The 9,229-nt window shown below is 43.5% G+C and overlaps 1 pseudogene; it reads right to left on the reverse strand.

Annotated features, from left to right (window-relative positions):
* Window positions 1-3,514: 3,514 nt before the first annotated feature.
* LOC117711188 (large ribosomal subunit protein eL8 pseudogene) lies at window positions 3,515-4,368 on the reverse strand (annotated as a pseudogene).
* Window positions 4,369-9,229: the final 4,861 nt, after the last annotated feature.

Raw genomic sequence — 9,229 nt, forward strand, 5'->3', positions numbered from 1 at the left:
AGGGACATACCACAGTTCTGGGTGCTTTGAGGTATGCGAGACACCCACACTTTGGTTGTAGTCCCAGTGCAGAGGCCTAAATCATTCTGATACTTCTGTTTACCCAATGTTTTCTTCTGTCTCATGAGAAAATGGCTTGAGGATGGGAGGTGTGGCTCAGTGGTTATCCCTGGATACAATCCTGGGGCCCGTCCCCTCTGTTCCCCAAAGTGAAAAAAAGCAAAACGTTTTAAACTCATCTGGGATCAATGCGGAAAAGTTTAGGTGGTTTATAGAATTGTAGAAATGGTAAATTAAGCCGCTGTAATCACCTCTCACCAACAGTGGGTAAGAAAATCAGCCTAGAATGTTTAAACCTTTTTTAAAAAATTAAGATATCGCCAGGCGGTGGTGACCCACGCCTTTAATCCCAGCACATGGGAGGCAGAGGCAGGCGGATTTCTGAGTTCAAGGCCAGCCTGGTCTACAGAGTAAGTGCCAGGACAGCCAGGGCTACACAGAGAAACCCTGTCTCGAAAAACAAACAAACAAACAAACAAAAATCTAGAATTACCATTTGTTTAAAGTAGGATAAATGTATTTCATGTGCAGAAAGTGCCTTACAGTAGTAATGATCTACCTTGTTGACATGATTGGCACTGAGGTAGAGTTAAGTGGTTTGTCCAGTGTAAAGCATGGCTTTATTGCAGCATTGGCATGCATATGTTTGGTTATCTGACCCATTACCATCAGTAGGGAACATTCCTCACATGTAAGGAATGGCAGAGTGAGTCTGAATGTGTGAGTCACTGTGCTGGTTGACAACTCTGGAAGCTGTGAGTCTTGTCACTGAGGAGGCATGAGTAACCTATACACTGCCTCTGTTGTGGTGTGTGGACCACACAGCTCTTTTTGCTCTGCTTCGTCCCCACTGAGACCTAGTAAAGACATTCAGTACTCCAGGAACTTTCTGGCTTTCTAGTTATTACTTTCTCCAGAAGCTTTGAGACTAAAGAGATTTTATTAGTGATAGTCTAGAGTCTTTTGTTTGTTTTGCTTGGTCTGATGCTAAGAACTGAACTCCAGGGCCCTGCACATACTAGGCCAGGCTCACTAGGTAACCAACACTGCCCTTGAATACAATATTTTCCTGCCTCTGCCTTCTGAGTGTCTAGCTCATTTTCCGTATTGATGAAAAATAGCTCTAATTTTAACTAAAATTTACAGTATTTAGAGGTTATTGCTATAATTATTTTCACATATTATATTCTTATTGATTAATACACTGGTTGATCAATTTTGCTTTTAAGGATTTTTTTGTTTGTTTGTTTGTTTGTTTGTTTGTTTGTTTTTCGAGACAGGGTTTCTCTGTTTAGCCTTGGCTGTCCTGGAACTCACTTGGTAGACCAGGTTGGCCTTGAACTCAGAAATCCGCCTGCCTGTGCCTCCCAAGTGCTGGGATTAAAGGCGTGCGCCACCACCGCCCGGCTGCTTTTAAGGATTTTAAATAGCTAAAATGTTGTACCACATTTCTAGAAGATAATTTCCCAGTGTTTTTCTTTTCCCTGCTCAATGGCTAGTATCCTGTGTTGTGTATAGATCTTACAGACAATTTAACATGGTCAAGCAAGCTGTTTTTACATTTTCCAAACTTACTAGTGTCATAACTGCTGTGACAGGAGTGAAGTAAGTGTATAAATCAGTGAATAATATCAGTTACTGATATGTCACTTGATGACATTCATTGTTCACAAACTTCAGTTTCGCATCAGGTTTCCTTTAGGAAGGGCTATTATGTGGCAAGATTGTTTCCAGGGAGTCACCCATCTAAAAAGAGAGAAGTGAGTATACATTATGCTGGCCTGCAAACATGTTCCCTCACTGCTCTAAGGGCACAGCAAGACCACTCTTGGGAAACGGGTTTTCTTTCATAAGGTTTTTATGGAGAGCAATAAGGGGCCCTTCATAACCAGCCTGTTATGTAGAGTTCTGTTCATATACCTTAGCCCCTTCCAAATAATTGGGCCCTCAGCATTACTGTGTTTGGCCTGTTGATAGGCTCAAGCTAAGGCAATTCCCTTCAAGAAACCCAACAGGCATAGGCAAAGCTGCAGCTCAAAGACAAAAAGCAAGACCTGTATCTGGCTGTGCCCTGGGATTTACCTACTTGTGTATACATAGGAAACATTCAATAAAAAGATCTCAAAAGGATGAAAACATACTGGAAATAGGAAGCAAAAAAGGAAGAATATAAAGCTTCAAACAGGAGGAAAGTATGAGTTACCTTGAGATAAAATAACAGATGACATTGTCGTAGGTAAAAGTTTGATAAATTCTGAGTGCGTATGATAAATCCTGTAGTATTTCTTGAGAGAGATTTGAGCTCAGTATTGACAGCCTAGTAGAGACAGGGCACATGCCTATGTACATATGTATTTGTGCATATATGCATATGTAAATATATATCGATATACATATATGTGTGTGTTGTGTGTGTATGTATATTGCTATAAATGTACACGTGCCCTCTAGTCAAGTTGTGTTACAGCAGTAGTTCATGCTATAGTACTCAAGAATGATGTCAGATCCAAAAATGAGGCTACTGGTGACACATAGACAAGGAAGAGGAAGGAAACTCAAGAGAGAGTATCTTAGAAAAAAACTGGTAGGGGCTTGGAGAAGGAGTCATCCATCAGCAGATGATTCCAGGTCAGAGTGAGTGCTGACCCGGAATCAATTAAAGGGGAGGTTAGGAATGGTATCTCATAGGGAATAAGGTGTGAATCACACTGAGTAACAAGTAGAAAGCAATCACAGAAGTTTAGAGGTAGTGCAACTCGCAAGGAGAGTCAATAATATTGGGGTTGAGATATAGTTTAGTTGATTAGAGCACTTGTCAAAATAGGCCCTGAATTCTAGCCCCAGCACTAGATAGATAGATAGATAGATAGATAGATAGATAGATAGATAGATAGATAGACAGACAGACAGACAGATGCTCAACTTCTACAGCAAGGAAGCAATTGACTAGGAGCTGATTTTTGTTTGTCTTTTGTTTTTGCGAGTGGACAGCTTTATAAGAGAAAAGCCTTCGTATGTTTGAATTCATCTCGGCATCACTTCCATTCACCTTGTGATGCCGGGTTACCATGAATTCTTTAAAAGCTCCAGTGCATCTGATGAGGGCAAAGCTTGAATTAGATCTGTCCCTGAGAGTCTGGAAATTATCAAAGAGTGATAGATCTTACTAATGGCAATAATCCCCAGGCTCTCTCAGGACCTCTGGTGTAACTTCAGCCTTTGTCAGTAAGAAGTCAAGAGATATGGGTGCCATGTTCTTGGGAACAGGTCCAGGAGGACTCATACCACGACACTTGATCTAATTTGTGGTTTTTGTAGGGCTCTCCCTTTAAAAAAAAAAAAATCTCATCAGAGAATTTATAGGCTGGACAGAGGTGCCTGTTCTTAGAGATCTCTGGTTTCTTTTTTTTTTTTTTTTTAGATGGAAGATAATTTTATATTTATGTACAGAAAACCCAAGTGTACATTTTTAACCCAGTTTAGTGGCGAGTTCTTCAGCCTTTGCCTTCTCCAGCTTGGCAATGCGAGCCACAGACTTAGGACCCAGGACGTTGCCTCCCCAGTGGCGGGGGATCTCATCGTATCTGTCATTATAATTGGTCCTAATGGCTTCCACCAGCTTAGCTAGAGCACCCTTGTCTTCCGAGTTAACCTGTGTGAAGGCAACAGTGGTGCATGTCTTCCTGTGGACCAGGCGCCCCAGCCTGGCCTTTCCCTTGATGATGCAGTAAGGCACCCCCATCTTTCGACACAGGGCAGGCAGGAAAACCACCAGCTCAATGGGGTCTACATCATGGGCAATCACCACCAGCTGAGCCTTCTTGTTCTCCACCAAGGTGGTGACTGTATTGACTCCTGCTCGGAGGACAGGTGGTCTCTTAGTTGGGACGTCCCCTTTGCCAGCAGCCTTCTTCTCAGCACGGGCCAGTAGCCTTTGCTTCTTCTCTTGCTTCGTCTCTGGCCTGTACTTGTGGGCAAGCTTAAGCAGCTGAGTAGCTGTTTGCCTGTCCAGGGCCTGGGTGAACTGGTTAATGGCGGGAGGTACTTTAAGCCGCTTGTAGAGGATGGCTCTTTGCCACTGCAGCCTGATGTATCGGGGCCACTTAACGAAGCGTGTTATATCTCTTTTGGGCTGGATGTCCTGCCCAATGCTGAAGTTCTTGGGCCTTTTCTCGAACAGTGGATTGACCACCTTTTTGGCCTCCTGTTTCTTGACGACGGCGGGGGCCGGGGCCACCTTCTTCCCCTTGGCCTTCTTTCCTTTAGGCATCTTGCTCGGCTGGAGGAGAGAGAAAGAAGAGGGAATTGTGGGTGATAAGTGATCTCTGGTTTCTTAAGCATGTGTGTGTGTGTGTGTGTGTGTGTGTGTGTGTGTGTGTACGCACATGCATATGCACATGTGTGTAGGTGGCACAATAGGACATGAGATAGGAAGTGGAGTGGGAAGAGGAAAGAGGTAGATGATATCTATTGTGTCAATCTCTGTACTCCTAGCCGCTTGTCTGCTGTGTTGGATGAAAATGCATCAGAAAGACAATGTGTTTTGTTTCCTCACATTGTTCACACATGGCATGACATTGAGTTTCCAAAAAATATTCAAGCTCCAACCCTCCTTATCTCCTTTTTTCCTAGCTGTCTAGTGCTTACACAATTCTCACCCACCCACCCAAAGCACGAGGATGCCCCAGCACAAGCCAGAGAGGGGGACAGAGGATGCTAACTCTAGCCATTTCCATCTACGAACTGAGGCAGGCATGGGATTCATTATTTGAAGAGGTGAAACTTTATCTGCCCTCTTCCATCTGTTTCTTGATTCCATGTTAGATAGTCTTAGTTTTTTATTTAGAATCTGTGGCTCATACATTCGTGCTTTTCCTGTGGGATTTGAAGTGGTAAATGTTCGACCGTTCATCTTCTCAGCCACGTTGGAGCATGGGAATATATGCACCCCACAGATACTGTGAACATTTTCCTTTTACTCTTGAGATCTGCAGCTCCTTCAAAACAGATAATGTGTCTGGCACATAGTATGAACCTAATAACGATTAGGCAAGGGAATTACCTGGTGAATATGGCATTCAGGGGCCAGACGTGGTTACAACATGGAGATTTTCTGCAGTTGTTACACTCAAGATTTATTTGGACAAACTAAGTCTAGATGCACAAACTAAAACCTGTTACAAAATAATGTAGGACCAAAAGCCTACAATTAAATGTACCAGTCATTATGCTAGCTATAATTGCAGCTTCTATTTATATAGTACCATTTAGGAGCTTGTCTTATATAGGCCGACGAATGTCTTACAGCACTGATGTGTTGCTGTTGATACTGTTTTCCAGTTGATAGGTGTGAAGGTCTGATGGACTGTGTGATTTATCTTCAGTCACATAATTAATAAAAATAAGGTTCATTTTTTCAAGTACCAGGTAGGCCTTAGCAGTCACAATGGTGTAGGGGAACCAAGTCAACCATGTCTTCTTCAGTCCTGATGGCCACATATGGCCAAGGGCTAGATGCATAAGTGCCTATGAACATCTGGCCAAGCACTGGTCCTAGGGAGATAAGGAGATAGCTGTTTTAACATGATGTACACATGAAGATGTGGTCTGCCTTGCATGTAACATCACACACAGAATGTTGTGAACACGCATTTCTGTCAAGTCCTTAGTACATGACAGACTTTGAGGGTACACGACAGCCTCGGCAAACCACAGCAGAACTGGCCACCTTTATGATCTGCGATGATCTCGTCATGTTTTGAAGGAGTCCAGTGGTAGCCACTTTGAAAGAGCAAACCCCTATTGTGTAGAGAACATGGGATGCAGTGGAAAGAAGACAGACAAATAAACTGTTCTGTGGATGTTGCATCCCAACGATCCAACGAACTCCCAAGGGATTCGGCAGTGAGCAGGCCAGCCAGAAATCCCAGCCCTCGTAGAGCTTACATGGGAGTGTATGAATAAACTGAGAAGAGAGGAAGTTAGAAGGGGACAGGTAACTTAAGGAGAAAATGCTACAGGAAAGTGTGTGGGCTTTGTGCTGAGGGAGAGAAGGCTATCCCAGGGAGGGTGAGTGTGTAGGAATCTTCTCTCCTGGGGCTCACTGACTGTAGCTAATCTCATCCTCCAAGAGTGTCCTATTAGGTTATATGCTAGGGATCCTTCTACCACCAGACCAGGGTTAAGTGTGACAACTGGGTAGACTGGGTAGAGAAAGATGAAATTCAGATCTCCTAATCCTGTAATCCACTTGAGGATTTGTGTGAGTCATAGTGGGAGAGCTGATTGATCAATGTCAATATGGCGTAGCCTTTATATTCTTTTAGTGTAGTTGTTGATCCAGGTGTGTAAGTATCTAAGCATGTCCTTTAGGAAATCCTATGGCCAGGTGAGGTGATTCCATTAGTAAAGGTGCTTGCCAGCAAGTTTGATGACCTCAATTTTATCCCTGGACCCTACATAGTAGAAAGAAAGAAAAAGCTGACTTGTGCAAGTTGTCTCTTGACTTCCACAATCCACTGTGGTAGAAAGACACACACAGACACACAAACACACATGCATATGCCTTTATGCCTTTATGCATATATGTGTATATGTAAACATGTGTGCACATACACATGCCCGCTGAACAAGTTCTGTTGCAGCTGTTTTCATGCTGTAGTACTCACAAGTACATGCAAATAAATGTAAAAGAATTTTAAATCATAATGTCACTGGAAGCAGGGTAAGAATATTCGTTTCATTGCATCTTGCAGAAGCCACACATACATGTGCACTGCAGCACATACATGTGCACTGCAGGGCACAGAGGCTCCTGTCCTTTTGATTTAAAGTCTTGCCTATGCACAAACCTTAACGTTTGGAAAGTGTGAGGAGAAGGCAAGATTAAATATTATATAGAAACAAAGTTTGCTGACAGTGACAGCCCAGAACACATGCCTGGTTAAATTAAGAACATGGCAAAAGCTGCCTCCATGGAACTTCTTGGCAGGAAAATATTGGGCCCTTCTACCTTGCATATTACTTTCTGGTTTAAAGCATCATCTGCAGCATAGCCATCCTCCTAGTCTGCTTCCTCCTGCTCTGCACCCCTGGAAGCTGCTTCCCTTTGCTCCTGCACAGAGCCTTTGCTGCAGTGTCTTCTCCTCTTCCTGCTGGATCTCCGAGTCCATCTTCCTGTATCCCGCTCTTCAGAGTTCATGAGTAGCCCTCGAGAATCTTAATTGGGTTTGCCTCTGGTTGGCCTGTTTTGTTCCCTCCTTCACTGTGTGAGTGGACTGGGTAGGTCCTCACCCCACTAATGACTAAGTTGACATTTGACCTACCATTGGCTTGTTCTCTGTATAAGAGCTGGCCAGTTTTGTAACGTGTTTTACATTTGCTCCTGCAAAACTGCTCCTGCTTTTTACAGAACCCTGCTTCATTGCCTACACTTCATTTGTCAGATAGCTACTCTCTAAAACTCTCTCTAAAACAATTAACATTCTGCCTGACTTCATGGCTTACTATCTGTTACTGAAGATTGGAAACATAACCCCAATTTAATGGCTCAAATCCCTCTTAAAGTCCACTCATAAAATGAAAGAGTTGAGTATCACTTAAGCCACGGTTCCCTGCATGCACCATATTCTATCTGTCCTTCCTTGGGGGTTCTCTCTTTTGGTACCAATGAACTAACTATAAATGCTCTGCAGTGTGACACAAGTGAGAAATTAAGCAAAGAAAGAAATTCCCCTGAGATATTTTTAGAGGCTCCTGTTAGTTTATTGCCCACCTCCCATGACCCCTGGAGTCATCTTCCCAGAGACACTGCACAGCAAAGGACACTGACACAGAGCTCTTCAGCTCCAGAGAGGTCACAACTGACAAGCACTCCCAGGCTTCTTGTCTCATCCTTCTAGTGTAGATTGTGCAATGTGTCCCTGAAGAAGACAGGGACTGCCCCCAAAACAACAGGAGATGGTGCTGGGGCTGGCACTCAGAGGTAGACTATATACTTAGCGTATGCTAGTCCCTTGGGTTCAATCTCAAGCACTGCCCCAAAAGAAACTAGCTACTAATAAGATTCCTTTCGTTATATAGGATGTGTTGAAGTGTGTACTAGTAGTTTCTGTTTGATGTGAACATTATATTTCATTAGGAGATAATATAGATTTTAGTACAAAAAGGACAAAAATTGTGGTTCTGTAATAGTCTTCTGGCTTATTTAACTGGGGCGGGGAGGAAGGATTTAGAATAGTATTTAAGGGAACTATCTTCCCCCAGATACCTCTGGAGCGGAATGAGTGTGAGATGGCTGGCTCCTCCTGTGGTGTTTGGTCTAGGAGTAGAAGAGCTGGAAGGCCCGGCCCTTGAGTGTTCCTGATTTAATGGAACCCTCTGCAAAACCAGAAGCAGTTAAACTGGGCAGCTGGTGTGGCAACACAGGCCTGAGCACAACAGGGCTGCTGGCAAGTGGAGCTTCAGAGAGCAGCCAGAGCCAAGTGCACAAAGGAGCCAACCTCCGTGTCACTTCTGTTCCCTGAGAGAAAATGGCAGGCTGGAGCAGGCTGCTCTTAATCCTGTAGGGGGAAGGTCAATTTATTAGCAAGAGACAGGAATGAGAAAAGAAAACATACTTTAGAAAAGTGAGCAAAGGAGTCGTGGGAAGTTGGACTAGATCTGGAAGGCCAGATCTGTCCAGAGAGCCAGGCGCATCCATAGAGCATAGAGCATAGAGTGGGCGTCTCCCCTTCTGGTGACCTTCTGGTGTTCAGCCTTCCTATCTAAGAATGCTTGCTTGCTTTGGTTTTGTGAGACAAGAGTCTCACTCTGTAGCCCAGGCTGTCCTGGAATGTAGCTCAGTCTAGCCTGAAACTTTGTTGATCCCCTTGCTCTTTATATGCTAGGATTGCCAGCATAAACCACACCCATTTCTAATAATGTGCTAGCTCTACTAACTTTTTACTAAAAAAAAAAAAAAAAATAGTCTGCGAAAAGAAAATCTAGGAAGAACTTAGTGAGCAAGTGTTGACTGAAAGGGCTTAATCAGTCCTCTTTCTGTGAACTAAACCCAGCAGGAAAATTCCAGAAGCTCAAGAGTTGCTGTTCGTTTGAAATTAGCATCACCCTTTCTCTACTTCTGGTCCTTTTAAGTTTTTCTGTTGCGTATCAGGTGACAGAAAAAATG

This window comes from Arvicanthis niloticus, chromosome 1, assembly GCF_011762505.2.
Source record: "Arvicanthis niloticus isolate mArvNil1 chromosome 1, mArvNil1.pat.X, whole genome shotgun sequence".
NCBI lineage: Eukaryota > Metazoa > Chordata > Mammalia > Rodentia > Muridae > Arvicanthis > Arvicanthis niloticus.